Genomic DNA, 23969 nt, shown 5'->3' with positions numbered 1-23969 from the left:
AAGTCTGACTTTGATTTACTTAGAGTTCCCACTGCAATTTATAAGTTCTGTGCCTTTAGAAACTTCAACAGCTCTTTAAGGCAATTAGCATACCATTTAGCAAGTAATTCAAATCTAAGCAAAAAGAACAATGGGATTTAAATTATCATCAAAACATACTTTCTGTGCAGTGCCCTGTACTTGGTGCTCTAAAAACTGTAGAAGTAGATACAATTTCATAATAAATATTCTAACTGCAATGATGAGCTCTGTCAATCTCAGAAAAGATAAGTGTGGAGTTTAATTTGAAAATAGATGTCTCTGTGAATGTGAGGTGAAAGCTGGATAAAGTGCATTTCTGTCTGCTTCGTATGGCACTATTCAAGAGAAGTCATTGTTATAATTTGAAAAGTATTATTCAGAAAGAGGACAGATTTCATTTCAGTAGCTTTGCCTGTAAGACCAAGAAATAAAAGCCAACTGGGCGAAAGGTGAGTCACAGATGACTGAATTTAAAAATTATCCCGCATCTTTAAAGTTAGCTAAAAATTATACCCGAATCCCGACTTGCCTCACAACAAAATGATAGGCCAGGGGATCTTTACAACAGGAGATATTTTTCTTGATGTAAATTTCAGTAAGGAAGATTCCTATTGCATGGTACTTGGTGTGTGTTGCTTCTCTATGAATTATGTTAAAATATTTTTAGATTACTGAGAATGTCAAAATAATATTGTTAGCTGTATTGTCTTCATGTCTTTCGTGAGTTTAAAACAGCCCATTCTTTAGGGTGGAAATCAACTGACATCAGTCTGATTCCAGAAAGATTGTTGTGCCCTCGAGTTCCAGGGAAGATACTGCAAAGATTACCTGTAAATCTGGCATGCAAGTTTAGGTCAGGCCCTGTCAGCTGGAAGCAGTAAGGAACAGATATTTGAACCAAGTCTGAGGAAGGCTGAGCCACATAATGGTAGAAGTTTAGGTTTCTTAATTCATTTTATGGAGGCGGCAGTTAGTTCTTGCTACAATAACACTTCGAAATAAACACCACAAAACCTCAGTGGCCTACAACAGTGTTTTTTGTTCACATGTCTGGAGTTATTGTACCTGCTGACTTCGTCTGAACTGCTCTCATCTTGGATAATTGGAACAACTCAGCTTTGTTGACAAGTCTCTCATCATCCAGAAGGTTAATCCAGGCTTATTTCTATGGCAGTGGTTAAGGTACAAAAGAGAGCAAGTGCAAATAAATATCCAAGAACTCCAGAGGCCTAAACTCAGGACTGGTACACAATTACTTTCACCGTATACCACAGGCTTAAGCAAGCCATAAAATGAGTGCAGATTCAAGGGGTGGGAAAATAGACTATGCATTTTTAGTAAGAAGAATGGCAAAGTCTCATGGTAAAGGACACGAATGTAAGGGGAAAATTAGGAACTGAAGTTGTCTTAGATTTTTCCCAGTGTATGCAATATTGAGTGTCTGTTCTCTATAGATACCATGCTATACCGTAAGACCAGAGAGTGATTTTTCAAACATAGAGGGTTTGTTAAAAGACAATTGTGCCCCACCCCCAGACTGTCTGATTCTGGAAGTCAGGGTGGGCTGGAACCTGAAAATTTGCATTTCTAATGATTTCCCAGACTTTGAGGTTGATGCCAGTCCAGGGTCTATACTCTGAGATATAAATTTGGAATTAATAGGAACTTACTGGGCTAATAAGACAACCAAGGGGCACCAATATTTATAGAAAAGGCAACTTGAAGTGGCAGAATTTGTGTGAGATCATTTCCCAGATAGGCAAACAGCTCATTCAGAATAAGCAGGTTCTTCAGGGACGCTCATTGCTATCTTTACATTATTCCACTTAACTGCCCCAGGTATCCTGGTGAACAACGTGGAGTTGGGAATAAATAACCCATCTGTTGTCTGTTGTAAGTAGCGCACAAACCCCTACACTGGCAACAAATTTTGATAACATCATTTTACTGGAAAAATTAAATAAAATAAAGGTTTGAGATACCTATCACAACTCTTGAGTTGCCCCATCACTTTTAAAAATAGTATTCTTTCTTTTTCTTTTCTTTTTTTGTAAAATGCAATCTGCTTTTCATTTGCCTAATAATGGTTTAGGAGATCTTTCTGCTCTGTACTAAACTATGTTGTCAGGTTAAGCTGATCCTCACACAGGCCTCAATATTCAAAACATCACATTTTATTGCATTACCTTCACTGGCTATATTTTCTGATCTCCTGAAAATAGTCTAACAGCATTTTTCAACTCTCCAAAATTAAAGTCTCAATTTATTCATTGCTTCATTGTAATTTTGATGGAGGAACTCAAGTGTTGGGAAATTTTAGTTTTAGCTAGAAGTTAATAAGCTTAGTACTTAAAAAGCTATTGTTTCAGGAACTGAGGCTATGGACCCACCCTGGCTCCGGGGAGACCGCAGGCAATTCCATCTTTATGCCCCAAGGGGACTGCAGCAATCAAGATGGTATCTGAGCTATTGTGTTCCAGGGAGAGACCTCCCCAGGGCACAGATAAAGAAAATCACCCAGGACACTGGACCCAGGACCCAGGACCCATATTGAAAATCACTTGTCAATGGATAAAAGGATTTTAGGGAAATTGCAGGACTGGACTGCAGCTTTTATCTGATTAACCTTTTTCCTGAATTCCAAATCACTTACCTACGGTTTTTACTCCTTATGAAAAGTCTGGCTTGAAAGGAAATGTAAGACCGTCTGTTAGAGAATATAACCCTCCCTATTCTAAAATTGCAGGCCATCTGAATAAAGCACCCATAAAGATTCATTCCCTGTCTCTGCTTATTGGTTCCAGCAGTGACAGGCAGCATGAACGCTGACTTTTCTGGTTTAAAAAGTGTGCAGGCAAATATGAAAAGTGAATCAGTATTTCCAGACCCCTGTCTTTGGAGGCATCTTTAGCCTAATATTAACGGCAACAAAAAAATAAGGTGCAGAGAATGTATGAACTCATTCAGTATCGATCTTCTTAGTGTCTCTAACGGCTCATTTTAAAGTTGGAATTAATTCAGTAGAGAAGGGACCAAAAGAGACAGTTATGTTTTGAAGGTTTTACACCTTTTTCTTTATGGGAAAAGTCCTTATATTTAATTGTAAATGGAAAAAAGTTTATGTAAGTGAACTAAAGGGTAAAACATTTTTTGGGAGGGAACAAATATAAATCTGCTACGCTAATACAGATTTCAGTGGAACATTTTGCAAATTTATATAATAAAGTATATTATATGAGCATGACTTTAATAATATAATGATCATTAAGTGGTAAGTATCCCATCATAAATATCCATTTGCATACTTAAGTTCAAGGATGAACTAATGAACTAAAGTCTAAGAAGACACTAGTTTTCCCACCGAGGGAGATGTCTCACTCTTTATCATCATTAATTCCCTAGGTCACAAAAACAGATTGATAATTCACATCCAATTTGACTAAAATGATAGGAAGAATATTATAATTTCACACTGAGGTTATTTTTATCTTTTTATCAAGTCAAGTGTGTTTCCTGTGAAGCTGTCCACCTCCACTTCCATCCATTACCACATACAGTGAAAATGCTCCTTAAAACCCAAGAGAATTAATAGATTATTTTCTTTACAGTGGTTATCACATAATCATAGTTCCTCATTTTTTCCCATGTTAACCAAAAAGAAAAGCTACATAAGAGCATCTCTAAAGATAGCAAGTGGTTTTTTAGTTATCTGTGAAACTTTGCTTTAAATATAAGTGGAGGGAGATCATTGGAAGTTAGGGAAAAGAAAATGTGTACAGAAAAAGACCTATCAAATGAGAAACATAAATATCACGGCCTTTTCTTCCAACCGAATATAAAGATGAATTAATTGAGGCTGGGGGTGAGGGTTGGAGGCAGAAATGCAAATCAAAATAAACAAAATTCAGACAAGTTTCTTAAATATCGTTTCCCAGTGATTTGACAATATGAATCTTAAGTTAAATGCAGAAATTGATTACTTGAAGATAATGTTGCTTTTCATTAGACTTTTCATAAAAGCTACTTTTCTAAGTTCTTTTGACCTCAGTAAAGAGAATGTAAAAATGGTGGGATTAAGTCCTATGGTTAAGTTCCTGATGTCTAGACAACTTGGAATTGAATTCAAATAGAAATCAGTGCCCTCAGATGGATGAAAAATTTATCAAACTGGTTCCATTTTTTAAAAAGACTATTAGAGTCATATAGCTAAATGTGCTTTTGCTTCCAAAGAAGATAAATTACCTACTTGTAGTGTATGAATTCCGAAGTGTAGTGCTGTGATTTAATGCAGCCAGCACACCAATGAGCCAAATTTTTACCAAAATCCAACAGAGATCTAGGTCAAGTGAGAAGAATAATGTTTCTCCGTAGTATTCATTCCACAATCTATTGAGATCTACCCCCACAATGGGCCACACTTTGCTGGGTGGATTTCTTCGATTATACTGAGTTCTTTCAGAGTCAAACCATCCCTGAAAACATCTAGGACTCTATTCCCAAGTTTCTGTCCATGGTGGACCACAGTCATTATCATTATAAAGTTCTTCCTGTGGCCACCTAGGCAAGAATAGACCCTCCTGAGCCCACCATAAATCCAGCTGTGTTCTTTGAGTGCGCCCAGGCTGCAATGGCCTCTGACGTCAAAGAACACGTTGTCACCTGAAATTAATTCCAGGTGCAGCTTCCTTTCCCACTACTTTTATGTAGCAGAGAAGTAGAATAGTGCTTTTGTTAAAGGGAATGCTTTTAAAGCTCCTAAGCAAGGCAGATGACCCAAATCTCCAAATATAAACATGATTAGAGTGATTGACAATAACCTTTCCCCAATAATAACAGTGATGGAAGTGTACTATGAACCATGCACTGTCGTAAGCACTCTGCTTGCACATTTCATTCAGTCCTCACAACAATCCCATGACAAAGATGCTCTTACTATCTGCATTTCACAAAAGTTAGTGAGCGTGAGAAAACAATAAGTACATTTCCTAGAGTTATTCCTACTATTTGAACCCAAGAATGCAAGTGGGTTTCCTTTCCAACATTGTCTGTCTTGGTGTCCTTAAAGCTGTTACTGAAAAAGATAATCCCTGAGGACAATCCCGATGCCACATAGTAAAAACAAAAAAGTTTGAGAGAGCAACAGTCTTCACTTGGTCACCATAGTGCCCGAAGCCCAGATTCTCTGGTCAGGACTTTTACTGTAACTAAACTAAAAATAGGACATATATAGTATTTTTTTAATCTTGAATTCAACTCCACATTGGTAGTACTGGATTTATTTGCACCTGGTAAAAATAACAGGCATGAATTTGATCAAATGAACCATTTTCAACAACAATGGTTTGCAAGAGGGAAAATGTTATACTGTCTGATTTTGGAAATATTCACCTTTTCCCCCCTATGACTTTATGGTCAGCTTAATGCTTTATTAGAAATATCTAACTTTCTAATACCGTAGGGAGATTTAAAACACCAGAGAGGCCCCACAAACAATCTGTATAGCATATACAACTGGGTTGGTTCACAGAAATTACTTTGCCTCTTCAATGACAATAGAGACAAAAAGGCACGCACAATCTTTTGTTGCATAAGCACTCTTACAAGTAAAATCTACAAACTCTACCTTGGGACATAAAAAAAAAACATTCTATTGCTCCCTAGAACTTGTCAAGTTGGGCAATTTGCCTCATTGTAGTGTAGGAGAGGAAAACTTTTCCCTTCTTTCCTTCCGGGTTCTTTGGTTGGCCAATTAATTAAATGAACATAAGACAGATTAACAGGAAAAAACCAATTTTAAATATTTTATTAAATTTATTGAGGTGGCATTGGTTAATAGGGTCATATAGGTCTCAATTCTGTCTTGTTTAGAGTGGGGAGAACCCCAAAGATATGAGGCTCCCACACAGGCAATTGAGGCTTATATACATACAATGAGAAGCTAAGGAAAATAGGGTAAGGGGCCTGGGACTTCAAAGAAGAGAAGGAGCATTCACAGGGAAAGAATAGCAAATGTTTGGTAAACAAATGTTTGCCATTCCATGCAAAGAAGTCTTTCTGATGTAAAAAGCACTTACCTTTGGTAATAGCCCTCTTCCTGGTACAGGCCCTCTACCCAAATTCTTTTAGGCACTTAAGGGGAAGGTAAAGAGTCCTTCCTGAGTCTTTCAGGGCTTTGTCTTCAGATCAAAATAGTTTGCAAGCCCAAATGGCACTTTCTGGGGAGACTTATTCTGAACCCCATCAGTTGTAAAACGAGGTCTTGAAAATATTGAAATATGAGGTCTGTACTCTTATGCCAAATACCTTTTTCTTATTCTAAAATTTTACAAGATGGTACAGATACTTCTTTTTCTCTTTACATGTCTGTGTTCAGACTAACAGATCTCACCTTTGGGTTTCACTGCACACTTTTGAATAATGTTGGACAAGATAGTTCATACTGATGTGTGTATGGGGGAAAAACTCTCCTCCCAGAGAACTAATCTAGGATTCTATTGCTCCCACTTCTTGTCCCGACTCCAGCACTATGGGTCATATGACTTGTCTATGGTCTCAGTTGCCTTAGCTATAAAATGAGACAACTACAGCTGTGCTGATTATCTTTAAGAGGTATTGTGAGAATGGCAAAGCATTAATATCAGTGAAAGGAAGTGTTTGCATCATAATTTCCTAATACTCCATTCCCCTTCTTTCTCAGTGACCCAGCCAGCCAACACCACACCTTCTCATATTATTTCCTTCCCTACTGGCTTCAATCTTACCCTTTCCCTTTCACTACCTTTTTTCTTTAGTGCATTCCCATCCTTCCTCAGTTTGACTTTCTTGACAATTGAGTACTATGGCTATTCATTTGCATACTCACTCATTCGCCAGCTCTTACCCACAGAACTGATTTGATTATACATTCAAGAATTATGAGTTTATTGGACAGTTTAAAAAATTTAACTAAATCTAGAATCATGCTTATGGCACAATGTAATTCTTATGGCAGTTATTTTTTTAAGTACTTTCTTGTGATTAAGAATGTACCTTTACATTAAATTGTGTTTATTATATAAATTAGTAGTATTTTTATTCAAAGTATTTTTTAATTAGTTTTAAAATTAAACCCCCAGCCCTGTCTTTCTCCTTCCCTTCTCCTCTAAAACTAAATGAATTAAATCTTTAAATAAATAAATAAATAAATAAATAAATATATATATATATATAGTAAAGATTTTATTTATTTATTTTAGAGAGAATGGAAGAGAAGAAGAAAGAGGGGGAGAGAAACATCAATGTGTGGCTGCCTCTCACACGCCCCCTACTGGGGACCTGGCCTCCAACCCAGGCATGTGCTCTGACTGGGAATCAAACTGGCCGCCCTTTGGTTTGGAGCCTCTGCTCAATCCACTGAGCTACACCAGCCAGGGCAAATATTTTTTTAAAAAACAAAAAAATTAAAAATTAAATTAAATCTCCAGTGAACCTGCAGTTGAAAATAGTTTAAGTTGTGCACAATGTAACAATTTTAATGAGTAAATGGGGTAAAACAGTTCATGGGGGATGTGGGTTGTGATATGTTCTCTGCTCTATCAGTAGAATTCATGGAAAAAAATTACCTTTGTTTGTTGCTACCAATTCTCTTATATATGGTAACTTTATATTTTTTAATTGAACAGAGTGGTATGTCTTCTATATCTTCATGAAAACGTTTATATTATAAAAACTTTATCAGTATTTCTGATTTCATATATTGAACCATCCAGTATGAATTCCATGAGGAAAAGGCAATTTACCAAGAAACTAGTCAGTCCCAAATTTTGTGAATTGAAGAGTTATAAATCACTTAAGTGCAAAAAAAAGTACAAAACCTAAGATGCATTTATTTTAAAAAGTGAAATAAAGTACTTTTAGCAAGTTATACACAAAGAGCTGAGGAGAGTGCCCCCTTACATGTGCATGCCATGTTCCAACATCCCAGTGCATGCCTGAAACTCTGGACTGTACTAAACCCTATATCTACTATGTTTTTTTCTATATATGCACACCCATGATAAAGTATAATTTATAAATTAGACACAGTAAGAGATGAACAATAATAAAAATAGAACAATTATAGCAATCTACTGTAATAAATGTTATGTGATTATGACTTCTCTGTCTCTCAAAATGTCTTACCGTCCTGTACTCATCCTTCTTGTGATGATGTGAGGTGATACAATGTCTATATGAGGAGATGAAGTTAGGTGATGCCACGTCCACGGCGTGGATAGACTACACAAAGAGATGATTCACGTCCTATAGTATATGGCCCACCTATGGTAGATAGTTAACAACAGTGGCTCACAATTTGTTCAAGTATTCTGGTACTCACAACCTCAAATAGCATAATACCCTTTTTCAAAGTGCAAACATAATAACAACTAATATATATTTAACCTGTTGCATTTAAAGTAAAAGTACGATAAATACCAAATTCACAACAGTGGACACCTGAAGGTAGAGGGAAGTGAAAACAGGGAAATTCAGTAGAGAAGGAGCTTATGAAAAGTAAGTTAATTTTATGCCCTGGCTGGTGTGGCTCAGTGGATTGAGCACAGGCCTGTGAACCAAAGTGTTGCCAATTTGATTCCCAGTCAGGGCACATGCCTGGGTTGGGGGCCAGGGTCCCCAGTTAGGGGTGTGCAAGAGGCAACCACGCATTGGTGTCTCTCTCCCTCTCTTTCTTCCTCCCTTCCCCTCACTCTAAAAATAAACAAATAAAATCTTTTAAAAAGCGGGGGAAAAAAGGAAAATTTAGACATAGACATACATAGAGAGGAGAACAGCATGTGAAGGCAGAGACGCATAGACCCAGAAAGATGATGGCTATCCTGTGACAAAAGCAGCAATTGCAGTGATGCATCTATAAGCCAAGGAGTGCCAAGGAGTGCCAGCAAACGCCAGAATTTAGAAGAGGCAACCTTTTAGGTTTCACAGGGAGCATAGCCCTGTCAACATCTTGATTTTGAACTTCCAGCCTCCAGAGCTATGACAGAATATGTTGTTTTAAGCCACCCAGTTTGTGGTACATTGTCACAGCAGACTTAGGAAATTAATAGGATCACTATAATTAATGAGGACCTGGAGTCTGAGGAAAACAAGTTAGCATTCAGGGATCATTTTTAATGAGACTATTTTAGATTAAAATGCAGAGAAGCGAGAGTGAGGATACCAGTTAAGAAGGTATAAAAATATGAGACATTAGAATTAATCATTATTTTGCTGGAAAACACTCAAGACAATTTACTGAGTTTTTTAATTATTGGGCATTTTGCTACTGATGAGTAAGTAGCCTCCATATACTACCACATTTTTAAAATAAATAATTTCATGTTATTCTCTTTTAAATTCTTATTACATGTATTTTTTGGTGGTGTTCTATCAATGTCTGGATCCTGTGTGAAATTCCAAGTCTGTTAAAAATGGAAAGCTTATGCAAAGGAGGAAGGTTGATGTCAATACTTGTTTGACATAAGCTTTCCTCCTATGTGCTTCGCTGCCGGGGCACATATTACAATGAAAGTTCCCAACCAAATTCTGCGCAACATGCAGACAACAAACATGGCCTGTCCTTGTAAATTCATGAACTTCTCCCCGTCTGCCTTTTTCGTCTCTGTGACAAGAAGCCTGCACAAAAGATTCACTTGAGGCACATGAACTATTGGCCTGACCAAAAAGTCCATATGGGTTTTTTCTTTTTTCATAAAATAAAAGATACATTCTTCATTTTCACCAGTGACTTTATTGATTTAGATATTTTGAGTATGTTTGCTCTCTCCTGTGTGGTAGAACATTGGTTGTTCTCAATTAATGTCTCAATTTGATTGCTGTCAACTTCAACTGGTCTACCCAACCGTGGAGCAGCATATATTCGATCAGTCATACGGCCTTCTCCCATACACTGCACAAATCTCTATTCCAGTTTCAGCTGCATTTTTACCTTTCTTGAAATAATAACATCGTATGGTGAAAATGTTGCTTATTTTCTTCCATCTTCAATATGAAAATGGCTATATAAAAATTCACCAATTTTGATAAGTTCTTTTCAGAATGCATGCTGATATGACAGCTGTCACAGTACAATATAACACAATTGTTTCATATGACATTAGAGATAAGTAAGCGCTACTAGAGCCATCTTACAGGAAAAAACAAATGAACTTTTTGGCCAACCCATACATTTTAGTGGCCAGGTTTAGCTACCTTTGGGCATAACACCATAGAATTTTTTTTTAATTTTATTTTAATCATTGTTCAAGTACATTTTTCTGTCCTTTACTCCCATTCCAGCCCACCCACCCATCCCTCCCCACCTCCCTCCCATTTCCATTCCCCCTAGTTTTTGTCCACGTGTCCTTTATAGTTGTTCCTGTAAACCCTTCCCATTCTCCCCTGAAATTCCCTCCCCTCTCCAACACAGCACAGTTGGCTAAATGGAACTCTAGGTAGAGATGGCCACTCAGAGGGTTTTACCTGCTCAATGCAGGGTGAGAGGTTCGTTCTTTCTAACCATTGTCTATATATCAAAATATTATTCATTTCACCAAAGAAAAATAATTCCCATAGCTAATATGTAAATTAGTAAACCTTCCTGTGTTGCTCTGAATTAAGACACCTAAAGCCAAAATGGGAAAGCATTCAGGGGTGTCCAACCTTTCAGCATCTCTAGGCCGCACATTAAATACATAAACACTAACAAAAACTGATGAGAAAAAAAAAGGTTTAAGTAAATTTATGATTTTGTGTGGGGCAGCATTCATAGCCATCTTTGACTGCATGGGGCCCGTGGGCTGTGGGTTGGACACCCCTGCCAATTTAGACTGTTCCAGTGCTAATTAGCCACACCTCACATAAGAAAGTTTAATTAGGGCATCTTAAATTGACCAACAGTGTAGGATTCAGTATCATTTTCTATGCCAAGGTAATCGAAAGTAAGGTAGAGACTGTATAGCAAGTCTGAACTGAGGGTGTAAGGTGGTGGTTTTTTCTAACTGACCTCAGTTCTCTAAAAATAAAGCAGAGAATGCGCTTGGAATGAGATTTCAATGATGTTGATAGAACTCAGAGAAGTCCCTGATAGGCCCTGAGGTTTGTCACCATCATGGTAAACATCTGTTTGCGTGTATGCATGACATCCTACCTGAAATTGAGGGCTCAGTATGCTATGAAACAGCCTTTAATTTTAATAGTAGCTTATCAGTGATGTGCACACAGCAACATTTTAGGTATTTTAAAATTATTGTTACTGATTTCTGTTTTGTATATACATTGACTTCTTTGCTATAAAAGTTACATATATTTATGTGTATTGGTATTCTTTGTGACCATACTTATCAAAATAACTATTTTGAACTTTCTCCTGTCTTCTACTACCAAAAATAAGAATCTCTGAAAATACATAAAATTCTATTTCATTCTAGACATAACTCGAGATGTGATCATTTTATTAATTCATCTCTTCTACTACAGCCTGCTGTGAAATTTCCACACTCCATTTAGCTTCCATAGGCATCTGTTCCCATGTAAATAACTCCCAGGATATCTAACATTCTTTGATGATTTACCCCAATTTGAAACTAATTATTATACATTCTTAATTGTGAGACTTAGTTACATAAAAAAGATGGTTTGCCTAATTGTAATTCACAGTTTGTGCCACCTGTAATTTAACACGAAGCAATGCCCTACATCACTTTTGATAAAACAGACTAATTATTACTGGCTATCAGTTTAGTAGTATTTGGTTGACCAATAGATAGCTAGACTGAATTTGAGAAAGATCTTTAAATTTTGGGTATTTGATTTTAATTTAGGGATTTTAGGTGGGACCAAGTTATAGCAACAATTCTTATGGGAAAGATTTAAATTCCAGAAGGAGGAGTTATAGTCTAGGAGAGAGGAAATTATAATCTTAGCATGGTGTTCTCAGGGGAAATGGCAAAGATGTTGAAGAGGCAATGGAGTGTAATGGGAAAAAACCCTCAGAATTTAGAGTGAGAATTAGAAGACCACTGTTGCTATTTATTAACTGCTTAACCTTGGGCAATTCACTTTTTCAAGACTAAAAGTGTGCTAATTATATCTTAGCAAGATCATAGGATGGTATTGAGGTCCAATGAGATAACCTAAGTAACCTCTGTTTCATTCCTCTTTAGTGTTTCCTCCATTTTTCCTGCTCAACCTTCAACTCTTCTATTGTTTGCTCTATTATTCTCTCTTCTTACCTTGCAGGAAAGAAAAGTAGGGGATTCACTCTCTCTCTCTCTCTCTCTCTCTCTCTCTCTCTCTCACACACACACACACACACACACACACACACACACACACACACACACAAAACCAGGGACAGCTAATGGATTATGGACACCTTCCCTCAAGTTTATTTGTATTTTAAAATGTTTTTCCAACGGACTTCTTATCAAGATGGAGGCATAGGTAAATATGGCTTGCCTCCTCACACAACTGCAGCAAAAACTACAACTGAACTACAAAACAACTATCACCCAGAATTGTAAGATTATCATGCTGTACGGAAGTCCAATGAAGAAGGAGTTAAAGAAGTCACATTCATCCAGATGGGGAGGAGAAGCGGAGACATGGAGATGCAGAAATGTGGAACTGGCAGTCCCACACCCACATGTGTTGGATAAAAATCAGAAGGGATACCTTGGGAGTGAGGGATCTCAGCCCACACCAGACTACCTAGCCCAGGGTTCCAGTGTCAGGAAGATAAGTCCCCATAACTTCTGGCTATAAAAATCAGTGGGAGTTGAGTCAGCAGAACATACTGTGATTCTCAGGCATCTCCTCTTAAAGGGCCTACAATGGACTTAGGACTTAGGCAGACTCGCTCTCTCTAGGATCCAACACCAGGGCAGCAGTTGGACAGGCACCAGTGGCATATGCGGAGAAATTGAAGTGTTTGTCATAAGGGTAAGTGCCAGGGGTTATCTTCCTCCTGGACAAAACTCCAGAGGCCAAGCAGCAGCTCTTATCCCTTTTCTGAGCCCTCCCCAACAAAGAGCCATAGAGCGGCAGCACTATATCTGATACTCTATGAATCTGGTATACATGGGTTGCCCCACCCTGGCAATTACCTAAGGCTCTGCTCCCATACAACTTATAGGTGCACTTTTCTACATTAGGCCACACCACTAAGACAGGGAGTCAAAACAACTCTACCTAATACAGAAAAATAAACACAGGGAGGCTGCCAAAATAAGAAGACGAAGAAATATGTCCCAAATGAAAGAAAAGAACAAAACTCCAGGAAAAGAACTAAACAAAATGGAGATAAGCAATCCATCAGATGCAGAGTTCAAAACACTGGTATCAGGTTGCTCAAAGAACTCACTGAGCACTTCAACAGCATAAAAAAGACCCAGGCAGAAAGGAAACTTACACTGAATGAAATAAGGAAAAAATCTACAGGGAACCAACAGTGGAGAGGATGAAGCCAAGAATCAAATCAATGATTTGGAACATAAGGAAGAAAAAAACATTCAATCAGGAGAACAAGAAGAAAAAAAGAATCCCAAAAAACATGTACCAACATTCAAATTATGGGATGCTAGAAGGAGAAGAGAAAGAGCAAGAAATTGAACACTTATTTGAAAAAGTAATGAAAGAAAACATCCTGGGTTTGGTAAATAGACATACAAGTCCAGGAAGCACAGAAAGTCCCAAACAAGTTGGTCACAAAGAGGACCATATCAAGACATCATATTAAAATGCCAAGGCTAAAGATAAAAACAAAATCTTAAAAGCAGCAAGAGAAAAGCAGATAGTCACCTACAAAGAGACTTGCTGGTCCTTTCCCATAAGACTCTCAGCTGATTTCTCAAAAGAAACTTTGCTGGCTAGATGGGACTAGCAAGAAGTATTCAAAATGGTGAAAAGCAAGGACCCACAACCTAGGTTACTCTATCCAGCAAAACTATAATTTAGAATGGAAGGGAAGATAAAGTGCTTCCCACATAAGGTAAAATTAAAGGAGTTCATTATCACCAAGTCATTATATGAAATGTTAAAGGGAGTTATTTAAGAAGAAGATCAAAACTATGAATATTAACATGGCAATAAATTTCCAGCTATCAACAATTGAATCTAAAAAACAAACCATGCAAATAAGCAGAACAGAAACAGAATCATAGATATGAAGATCATTTGGAGAGTTATCAGTTGGGATGCATAAAGGGGAGAATGGGGCAAAAGGTGCAGGGATTAAAAATTACAAATTGGTAGGTACAGAATAGACAGGGGGAGGTTAAGAACAATATAGGAAATGGAGAAGCCAAAGAACTTATATGCATGACCCATGGACATGAAATAAGGGCGGGGAGTTGCTGGAGGGAATGGGGGTAATGGGAAGAGGGGTACAAAAGGGGAAAAGTTGGGACAACTGTAATAACATAATCAATAAAATATATTTAAACATTTTCTTAAATAAGACAAAATATTTTGCCAAAGTTAGTCAAGTTCATAGCGGTAGATTCATCAAATTCTAACAGGAAAGGGGGCATTTATCCTGGGACAAGCATGTGCCTCAAAAGGATTCATGAACTCAAAAGCATTGCTTTTCTGACTTCTAGCATAATAGAAAGCAGCCATTTCAATATTTATTTATTTGTTTGTTTATATCTTAAAGCAATACTCAAAATTCAGGAGTTTTGTAAAAAAAACTAGTAGTGCGGGAGTCAGCAAACATTTTCTTGTTTGTTTGTTTTAAAGATTTTATTTATTTATTTTTAGACAAGGGAAGGGAGGGAAAAAGAGGGAGAAAAACATCAGTGTGCAGTTGTCTCTCGCACACCCCCTACTGGGGACCTGGACTACAACCCAGGCATGTTCTCTGACTGGGAATTGAACCAGCGACCTGTCAGTTTACAGGCCAGCACTCAATCCACTTAGCCATACCAGCCAGAGCTAAAAAGTTTATTTATAAAACAGGTGGTGAGCCAGATTTGTCCCATAAGTCACTGAGTTCTGACACTTATAGTATTCCATCCACTTCTCCATCCTTCCTTTTTTCCCCAACCACACAAGAAATAAAAATGTTCACAGAAGAAGAGATATTTGAACACCATAACTTTATCTTTACTACTTTGTACTTGGCCCCAAGTATTGTACAAAATGGTCTTGGCCTTGTCTTCCCTGTGCTGATCTCCTAAGGCAATCATCATGCCCACGAGCTGTCCTACAACCAACTAAACTAATCATCAAGGACAAACTGAACAAATCTTTTCCTCTAACTCTGTTCAGTGGAAAGCTCAGGATCTTAGATACAATGCTGGGGAGCACTTGCAAACCATTATTGGAAATTTTGTAGCTCCATTCTTTCTCTGGCTAAAATGAAGGTGTCTACACATGGTGTGCCTCCTTAGAACTGATCGCCTGCAGAACTGTATGTGAATGCAAAAGAGGAGACACACTCCCTCCAGGATCCAACAGCCTCATTGGGGAAGCGGAACACATTCACATAAGAAAAATACTAAACAACACTTACAAAGCCAAATGTCAGAGAAATACATCTTTATAAAGTAGAAGCTGGCAGCATCAGTGCCTAGAGGAGACTCTATAGAGGGATGATCAGAGTTGGGTAGGAGATTCTAGAGGAAGCAAGCTGGAATAACATCCCCCATCCCCTAACTCTTTCCAAAACAGAAGAGAAAAACCATTCAGAAAAAAAGAAATGCCTGCTACCTTTGCTAACAATGCTTCCTTTAAGTCCTGAACTGCTGAAAAACAGGCAAAATATTGGGATCAAAGTAATGTCTTATGCACAAACAGGTTTATTTCAAATTTCATATGTATTCAGTTGGATGAAAAAATTGGTTGGCTGGTCAACATGCAAAACCTGTTTAAGCCCCAAATCCCACGCATCCCATTTGTTGACATTCTGGGTACATTTCAACATCTATGTGAGATAATGAAATTCTAGAAATTATATTTGGAATATAACTTGAAACTTTTCCTCCAAATTATGCTTTTTTTAAAGGCTTTGTTTATTTCGTTTTAGAGAGAGGGAAAGGAAGGGGAAGAGAAAGAGAGGAAAATTGATATACAAGAGAAACATTGATTGATTGCCTCTCACAAGTGCCCCACCTGGGTACTAGGCCCTCAACCCAGACATGTGCCCCGACTGGGAATCAGACCAGCAACCTTTGGCATTGTGGCACTATGCTCAACCAATTGAGCCACACCAATCAGGAGAAACCATGCATTTTTAATGTTATATTAAGGTAAATGTTTATGGCTACAAAATTTTTTGTATATAGGCATTGAACAAAAAATATTGAGGGGTGCATACATCCTATGAAGTTTTGATATGAAGAATAGTCATTTTGTTAAACTTTTCCCAACACCAAATTAGACTATGACATCTGGTTTTTTGTTTTCTTTTTTGGTTTTTGGTTTTTTGGCTAGGAACCCGCCTGACATAGAATGTAATGTAATATCCAGGATATGTGGATAAGTTAAACTATCTTAGAGACCCTCCCTGTCCTTGTATCAGTGCAATGAATGGATCAAATGGGCTCTTGGGTTTTGGGGATGTTCCTAAAGCTTGATTCTGAGATTGTCCTCTATCCACCCCATAATTTATAGCATTTTATAGACCTGATGCTGACCATAAATTTATTGGAATCCTCCCTCTAGGTGGCTATATCTTTCTCCTATGAAGTTTACATGTAAGATATGGTAGGAATGCCCCAAAGGTCTGAGGCCTCAGACTTAATTGAGATTTAAAAGACAAGTTGTCTGAACTATTTTTATGCCTGCCAACTAAAAAATATCTGTTTACAAATGTTTGATGTCTTTGGAACTCACCAATTCATCTTTCAGCTCTCTTTTTTAAAAAATGCTATCATTTATCATAAATATTTCATTTTTAATTGTGCAATTCAGCAGCATTAATTACATTCACAAAATTGTGTAACTTTCACCACTGTTTCCAGAACTTTTTCATCATCCCAAACAGAAACTTTGTACTCATTAAATAATAACTCATCATCTCCCTTCCCCCACTCCCTGGCAACTTCTGCTTTCTGTCTTTATGAATTTACCTATTCTAGGTACTTCGTATAAGTGAAGTCATACAATATTTGGTTCTCCTTTATCTGGCTTATTTTATTTAGCATATGCTTTTCAAGGTTTATCCATGTTGTAGCATGCATCAGAATTTCATATCACTTTATGGCTAATATTCCATTGTATTACATACCACATTTTGTTTATCTGTGTATCTGTTAATACCTGGGTTGTTTATACCTTTTAGCTATTGTGAATATGCTGCAATCAACATTGGTGTATAAGTATCAAACTTCCCTTTATAGTAAAGTTTCCAATAGTGAGATGGTGAGGAAATAGTCTGTTACCTTCAGCACCCCCCCAACTAATGACAGCCACAAATATTTACCTTAAAGAATTCAAAGTTGAGTATGAACACATGGACTTTGGTCAGATCAGAATATTCAGTTTCCTCATCTGTAAAATGGTGATTCTAATAGTACCCACCTCATAGTTCATTAGGGGGTTTAGATGAGTTAATTCCTATAAAGTGCTTAGAAATAGATCAGTCACAGTATCGGCATTAAACAAATAGAGCTCTTCCTATTATTAATGTCACCATTCTTCATCTTTTAGGGAAGACACATTATCTAGCTGCTACTGTAATTGCAATTTACCAACTCCATTTCACATTCTATCCAGGTCTTCCCCGAGTTCTAACATGTTCTTATTCTAAAATCACCCACTTCCTCAATTAAAATTCTCCTCCCATGTGGCTGATCACGTCAAGATAAAGAGGTGTGAGACTTCATTGATGCATTCAACACTGATATGTAAATGACTGGTAGGCACTAACCATAGACAGCCTTATGATTCATGCCTTCTAGAATCTCAGACTGCTTACAGATTTGTGAAAATAACAGAAAAATGAAACAACTCTAATAGTTCCTAAGTATTTCCCTCTACCATATTTTCAGTAATGACTATCCCGATTAAAAGTCATGATTTCTTCTCCAGGAAGAGAGAATTTAAAGACATTTATAGAATTTCTAGTGGTCAGGGTAATCATAAACAACTAAAGCAATGCAATTTAATATTTAGTAACAGTTCACAATGAATATAAGAATAAAATACAAGGTTAACACAATTATTTCCCTTACAAGACATAAAATGTATTTTTATCTTTCTGTTTAGGCTTAATAATCAATGTAAAATTTGTAAGTGTAATGTGTCAACGTTATTGTATTTTAAAAGTAGCTGGGCTTTGCTGTAAGAAAGACTAATATCCATAAACAAGTTTAAAAATTACCAAGCCCACAAGAATAATAACAAAAAATCCCCTTACCATACATAAATTAGATAACTATTAAAAATTCCAGAAAATGATTTCACCACTGGCTTCCTTAAATAATATACTTGCTTGGTGCATTTTAAGATTTGTTTTTACCGAAATCCAATGAATGTTTATTGCATCAAGTGAGATTCAGTTATCTACAAACAGAATTTAAAGTTGGTTCAAGAAATCCTTTTTTACTAGTCAGGGGATGCTATACAATAGATATGAAACTTGGTGACTCTGATTATCTTTTTCAATCATTTCCAACACTGTTATCAGTTAATCTGTCAACAGATCTGTGCTAGATTCCTTCAGAAGGTTGGGGATGTGGCCAAAGTCATGATTCAGGAGATTGGATTTGAAGGCTTACTAAACCATTAACTAGCCGTTTAACCTTTTTGGGATCCTGGTTTCTGTAAAGATGAGTGATTTGGATGATCACTAACAGCCCTTATTATTAATAAAATCTACGTGAAACAATCGAATTGAGTCTTGTATGGTGAAGGCAATGGTCTACAAACAGAGATGAGGATTTGTGACCCCACCCTGACCACAAGAAATGCTGATTTGAGATGTAGCAGATGCTGTTGCTGATCTGCCTGTATCCCGGCAGGCCTTCCCACTGGGGTGCCCAGGCCTGACTTCCAAGTGACTGTACGTGCATCTCCTTGCCTGAGTGCTTGTTTTGGCTAGTAGAGGCCACTCTGTCCTCCACAGCAGTAGGCTAGAAGCACTTAAAGAATTAGTGTACATCCTGCGGTCCTCAACCCATAACTGATAAGGGTTAGTATATAAATATCCCAGTTCTCTTACCCCTTGGATGGATTCAGCACCCCTTGCTCCAGGGTTTGGGCTTACACCTGGGCCCACTGTACACTGGCTTGAAGAATTGTTCAGCATAGTTAGTACCCAGCAACTCACAGTGGTACTTACCAAACTTGACAACATACCTTTTACCGGCTGACTTCTCTCCCTGTGTCTCATCTTCCTCTTCAGGTGTTTCCTCAGGACACCTCATAGATATACTACATACTTGCAATCAAATCCTTATCTCAGGTTTGGCTTCTGGGGAAATCAAAACAAAATGATAACTCTGTAGATGATCCTGGCCTCACCCCTTCCCTGCCCCAAAATATTGTCTGCAAACTTTCTCTTCCGAGCCTCCATCCTATCATGGGGACTCCCTGGTCTACTCTTTCTTCAGATTTCTTGCTAGGCCCAGCCAAGATAGCTATGCTATTACTACCATCTTGCTGGTGATTTGTTTACAATATTCATTCTTATCTCTAACGTTACCAAAGCTGGGCATACCTAGAAGTTTGAAATGGTATCATCTCTGTCTCTATACCTCTGGCCTAGCACTTTATCTGACACGTAAGAAATTTAATTATGAGACCTTTCCTGCTTGGAAGTCTCCCCTTCCCTCATTCTTCCAAGTGAAGCCCTGCGTTTATGATTTCAGACTCAAGCCTGCTATCTCCTTAGTGAAATTGTCCCCAACTGCCACACACTGAAGAAAGCACTGCCTGCCATATGATCCTTAGAAGACACTGAGAATACCCACTTCTTGATTATCGCATCATATTGTGAGGTATTGACTACCTCTCTGCTTTTCCATTTTCTATATTATATTAGCTCCTCTACTTTTCTATCAGCTTCTCAAAGGCAGAGATTTTGTTGCATTCCTTCTTGATTATCCCAGCCCCCAGCACAATGCCTTACACATAATAGATATTGTTAAATGCATAAAGAGAGCGGAAAGCCATTATTGGTTTATTGAGAGTTCATGCCTCCTGTGACTCCCACATTAAATAAATTTGTGTGATCACCATTAGGGACAAAGGAAATAGCAACCACAAAACACAATACAGGGGGAAAACATACAAAATACAGGGGTGGGCCAAAGTGGTCTATAATTGTATGGAAAAAGACATGCAGGTTATGATTATAATAATACAAAAATAAACTCTGTTTCACATACTTACAAGTGTAAACCTACCTTGCCCACCCCTGTTTGTACCGTGGCGGCAATCTGTATATTCAGGGCAGAAAGCCCTTTGCTTGGACCTGAACTTTGAAAGGCTACATACCAGCAGCTCTCTGCAATTAGCCTGCTAACCTGGTATTGAGCTATGAGGGCTATGATTACTATAAACTCAAATACATTTATTTCCATATTATTTCAGAAAAATTACATGGTTGTGAGAAACCTAAAAGGTTTGCTGTCTACAAGTTTAGGCTCTTTAGGGGAGGCCCGCTGGTGAGATCATAATGTCCTTCCATACATCTGTCCCCCTATACATGGAATGTTTAGTGCCGTCTCCATAAAATAGTGTTAAATAATATAAAGCAAGTCAGAAATTTGTCTTGAAATAACTGACGACTCATCTCTTCAAGCTTTGCAAGGACATATTTATACTTGGCACATACTATAAATAACAGCTGGTAATTTTACCACAACCATTTTTCACTCATTTCTACTTTTTCTCACATTTCTCCTTCATCTCATATTCAGTCTCATTTAAACTCAAGTGCCAGTTCAGATTTCGCACTGGCTTGTGTCTATTGACTTGTTCTGTGTTTTAAATCTTCTTTCTAACACATTATTTTAAAAAGTTATATGTGGCTACTTTCACGAAATTAATATTCTGTAAGAATATACCTACTTGGAAGCAAAAACACCAATGCTTGCAGTAAAACAAAGGGATGGACTGGGGACTTGTAGACCCCAAGAAAAGATAGAAAGGCTAGTTTTAGCGAAGCTATTCCCAGTATAACCATGCAGTCTGTAGAGATGAACAAACAGAAAGCATTCACCATGCTTTGGCAGCTTGCAGTCTCATTAAATGGACAGAAGAATGTAAACTTAAATAGAGTCTGGGAGAAGCGCATCAAAGAGGTGTGAGCTAGAGAGTAGAGGGGTCATGGAAAGGTCAACATAAATCCTGATCAGGAAATTCTGGGACATTCCATGTAAAAAGTGACATTTAGGCTGGGTGCAAAGGCATCTCGGGGGACAGGAAAAGCCCAAGTCACAGGGTGGTGGAAAGAGCGTTGCAGGAATGATGCGCAGTGGTTTACACATCCTGTTTCTCTCCTGCTTCCTCCACCCCCTGCCCATTGCTAGCCAGGCAGCCCAGGACACTATTTATCTAATGTGTGCACTGAATGTTGTGCATTATTTCATTATGGTTATTATCACATGATTTTTTTTCCCTTTATAAGTCTGTCTTTCATCTTTATGAGGGCAGGAACCAGGTCTGTTTCTTTTGTATACCCAAAACCGACCTTAAGACAAACACTCAATAAATAACTATTGCAACAGGAGCTGGAGCAATAGGTTAATGTGAAGAAAGTGGTTGGGAAATACAAAGAAGCTTTGATGACATAAATCCAGAAGTCTGAATGCTAATCTAAGATTGACCTTATTCTAACAATAAGAAGATACCTAACAATAGCTTCTGTTGATGCGCCATTACCTTTACATAGGTTATCTCATTCAGTCCTCGCAACCACCTTGTGAGGTGGGCATTACTATTTCCATTTTGAAGATTATGAAACCAAGGTTAAAGAGGATAAATCTGGTAACTTGTCCAAGGTCATTACGAACCTAGTATGTGACAGGTGCTGTTCTGGATGCGGCAGATAAATTGGCCACCAAGACAACCCGCACTCACACTCCCTGACCTTATGTTCTGGTTGAGTGAGATTGACTTGAAACAAAACCACCAAAACATAAATAAGAAAATTTACGCATGATGATAAATTGCCTAAGGGAGAGTAAACCAAGCTGATATCCTTGGAAGTGACTGGAGGTGTTGCAGAAGAATTTACCTCACTGAACAGATCGTGACATTCCCAATAAAACACTTGGATCTTATGTTATTCAGGGATCAGATATGAGCTAGTGGTAATGTGGAGGGTTATTAGTCAGTAGTATTGATTAAGAGAGAATAAATGATCATCCAAATGAGGATTTGGAAGGTAAGTGAAGAGAAACAATAATCTTGAGAAACCACTGATATGTTCTATTGAGGGTAAAATTGAATTTGCCATAGAGAATATGGGGGAGAGAGGAGATAATGATGATGATGGTGATGATGACGGTATTAATGATGGCGGCAATAATGACTTGTCGTAAACATTTACTTACTACATGTCCAAGGGTACCCTGTTCTATCCAAGATGATTTGGGGTGGTAGTTAAGATAATTTCAATTGCAGTAGAAAAGCCTTTAAAGAACACAACAACCACATAGGAAAAATGCTATTTTCATTTTAAATCTCTTTCAATCCCTCTAATTATGTCAAGAAGTTCTCAATATGAGCTATTTGAGCTATTTTGACTTAACACCTCTCTAACATTTGCTAATCTCCTTTTTTAAACAAAGAGTAAGCAGGCCTTATGTTCAGGAGCCTTCAGCAGCCAGCAGAAATCTAGCTGAAATTTCAGATTTTACTTTCATTTTATTTATTTTTATAGTTATGCCCTATCTATGGTCAATGATATTAGTTTATCCTTTATGGTAGTGATATATTGTTCACTTTTACAATCTCCTTATTTAAGTAAAGGAATGAGTGGATTTAAGGAAAAATATTAAGGAAATAACAATGTGGTAAATTTGAGTATATAGCAAAAATGTTGAAGGTGATAGAAAGCTGGAGTTTGACAACACTACAGTAAATTAAAAAGCCACTTGGAATTGAGTGAAAGTTCACAGGTTTTGAGCCTCACTTACTGAAAAGACTGTGAAGCTACTTAGGAATTCCCAGAAGACTGGGTCTCTGGATGAGTTAGTAGGTGATCTAGACCATGATAGGTATTTCCTGATGCATACTTGATGCGGACCCTGGCTCGTGGGGTCCGCCACATTGTGGATGAGGCACAAGAAATTCACATGGACTACTGAGTCCTATGGAGGAAAAAGGACAGCATAGCTTTCCTCTCAAGGGGAGAAAAAGCCTGTGAGGGGCCTTTATTTCTTTTCTGGGCACATTACATGATGGTCCTTGTTTACTATACACAGGTTCGCCTTAGGTAGTTACCTTTTACTGAAAACAAAAGAGAGGATGTTGCTAATCACATCACAGAAGAAGGATATTTGCAAATGCAAAGGGAAAAGTGGTTGGACCGGTTACACTCCATACTGGGGAGTTTTAGCATGGATTTTAGGAAGTTACAGTAAGCACTTGATGTCTCAATTCAGGATGAGGGAGTTTTAGCAAAAGCAAGTCTCATAGCAGTCTAGGTACAATGCAGGCCTGATTCCCCACAGGAGAACCTATCTGTGGGCGTGGGTCCTATATGGGCCCATGCCATGCAGAACAGTCTCCTATACATACTGAATTTTACATGACAGTAAAATGTGCTTAATAAGTCTGGCACTCAGTGGTATAGTCCAGACTAAGGCTTGAGCTAGGCTTATAGGCTCAGAAGTTGTATTAGTTTTTTATTGCTGTATAACTAAGTACCACAAATTTAATGGCTTGAAATAACACCAGTTTGTTACTTCACAGCTCTGAACATCAGAAGTCCAGGTACAGTTCTCTGCATGGTGTCTCAGAAAGCCCAAATCAGAGCT

The sequence above is a fragment of the Phyllostomus hastatus genome, unplaced genomic scaffold, assembly GCF_019186645.2.
Source record: "Phyllostomus hastatus isolate PE091 unplaced genomic scaffold, TTU_PhHast_1.1 phas_scaffold_12, whole genome shotgun sequence".
NCBI lineage: Eukaryota > Metazoa > Chordata > Mammalia > Chiroptera > Phyllostomidae > Phyllostomus > Phyllostomus hastatus.
Note: the sequence above shows the minus strand (reverse complement) of the source record.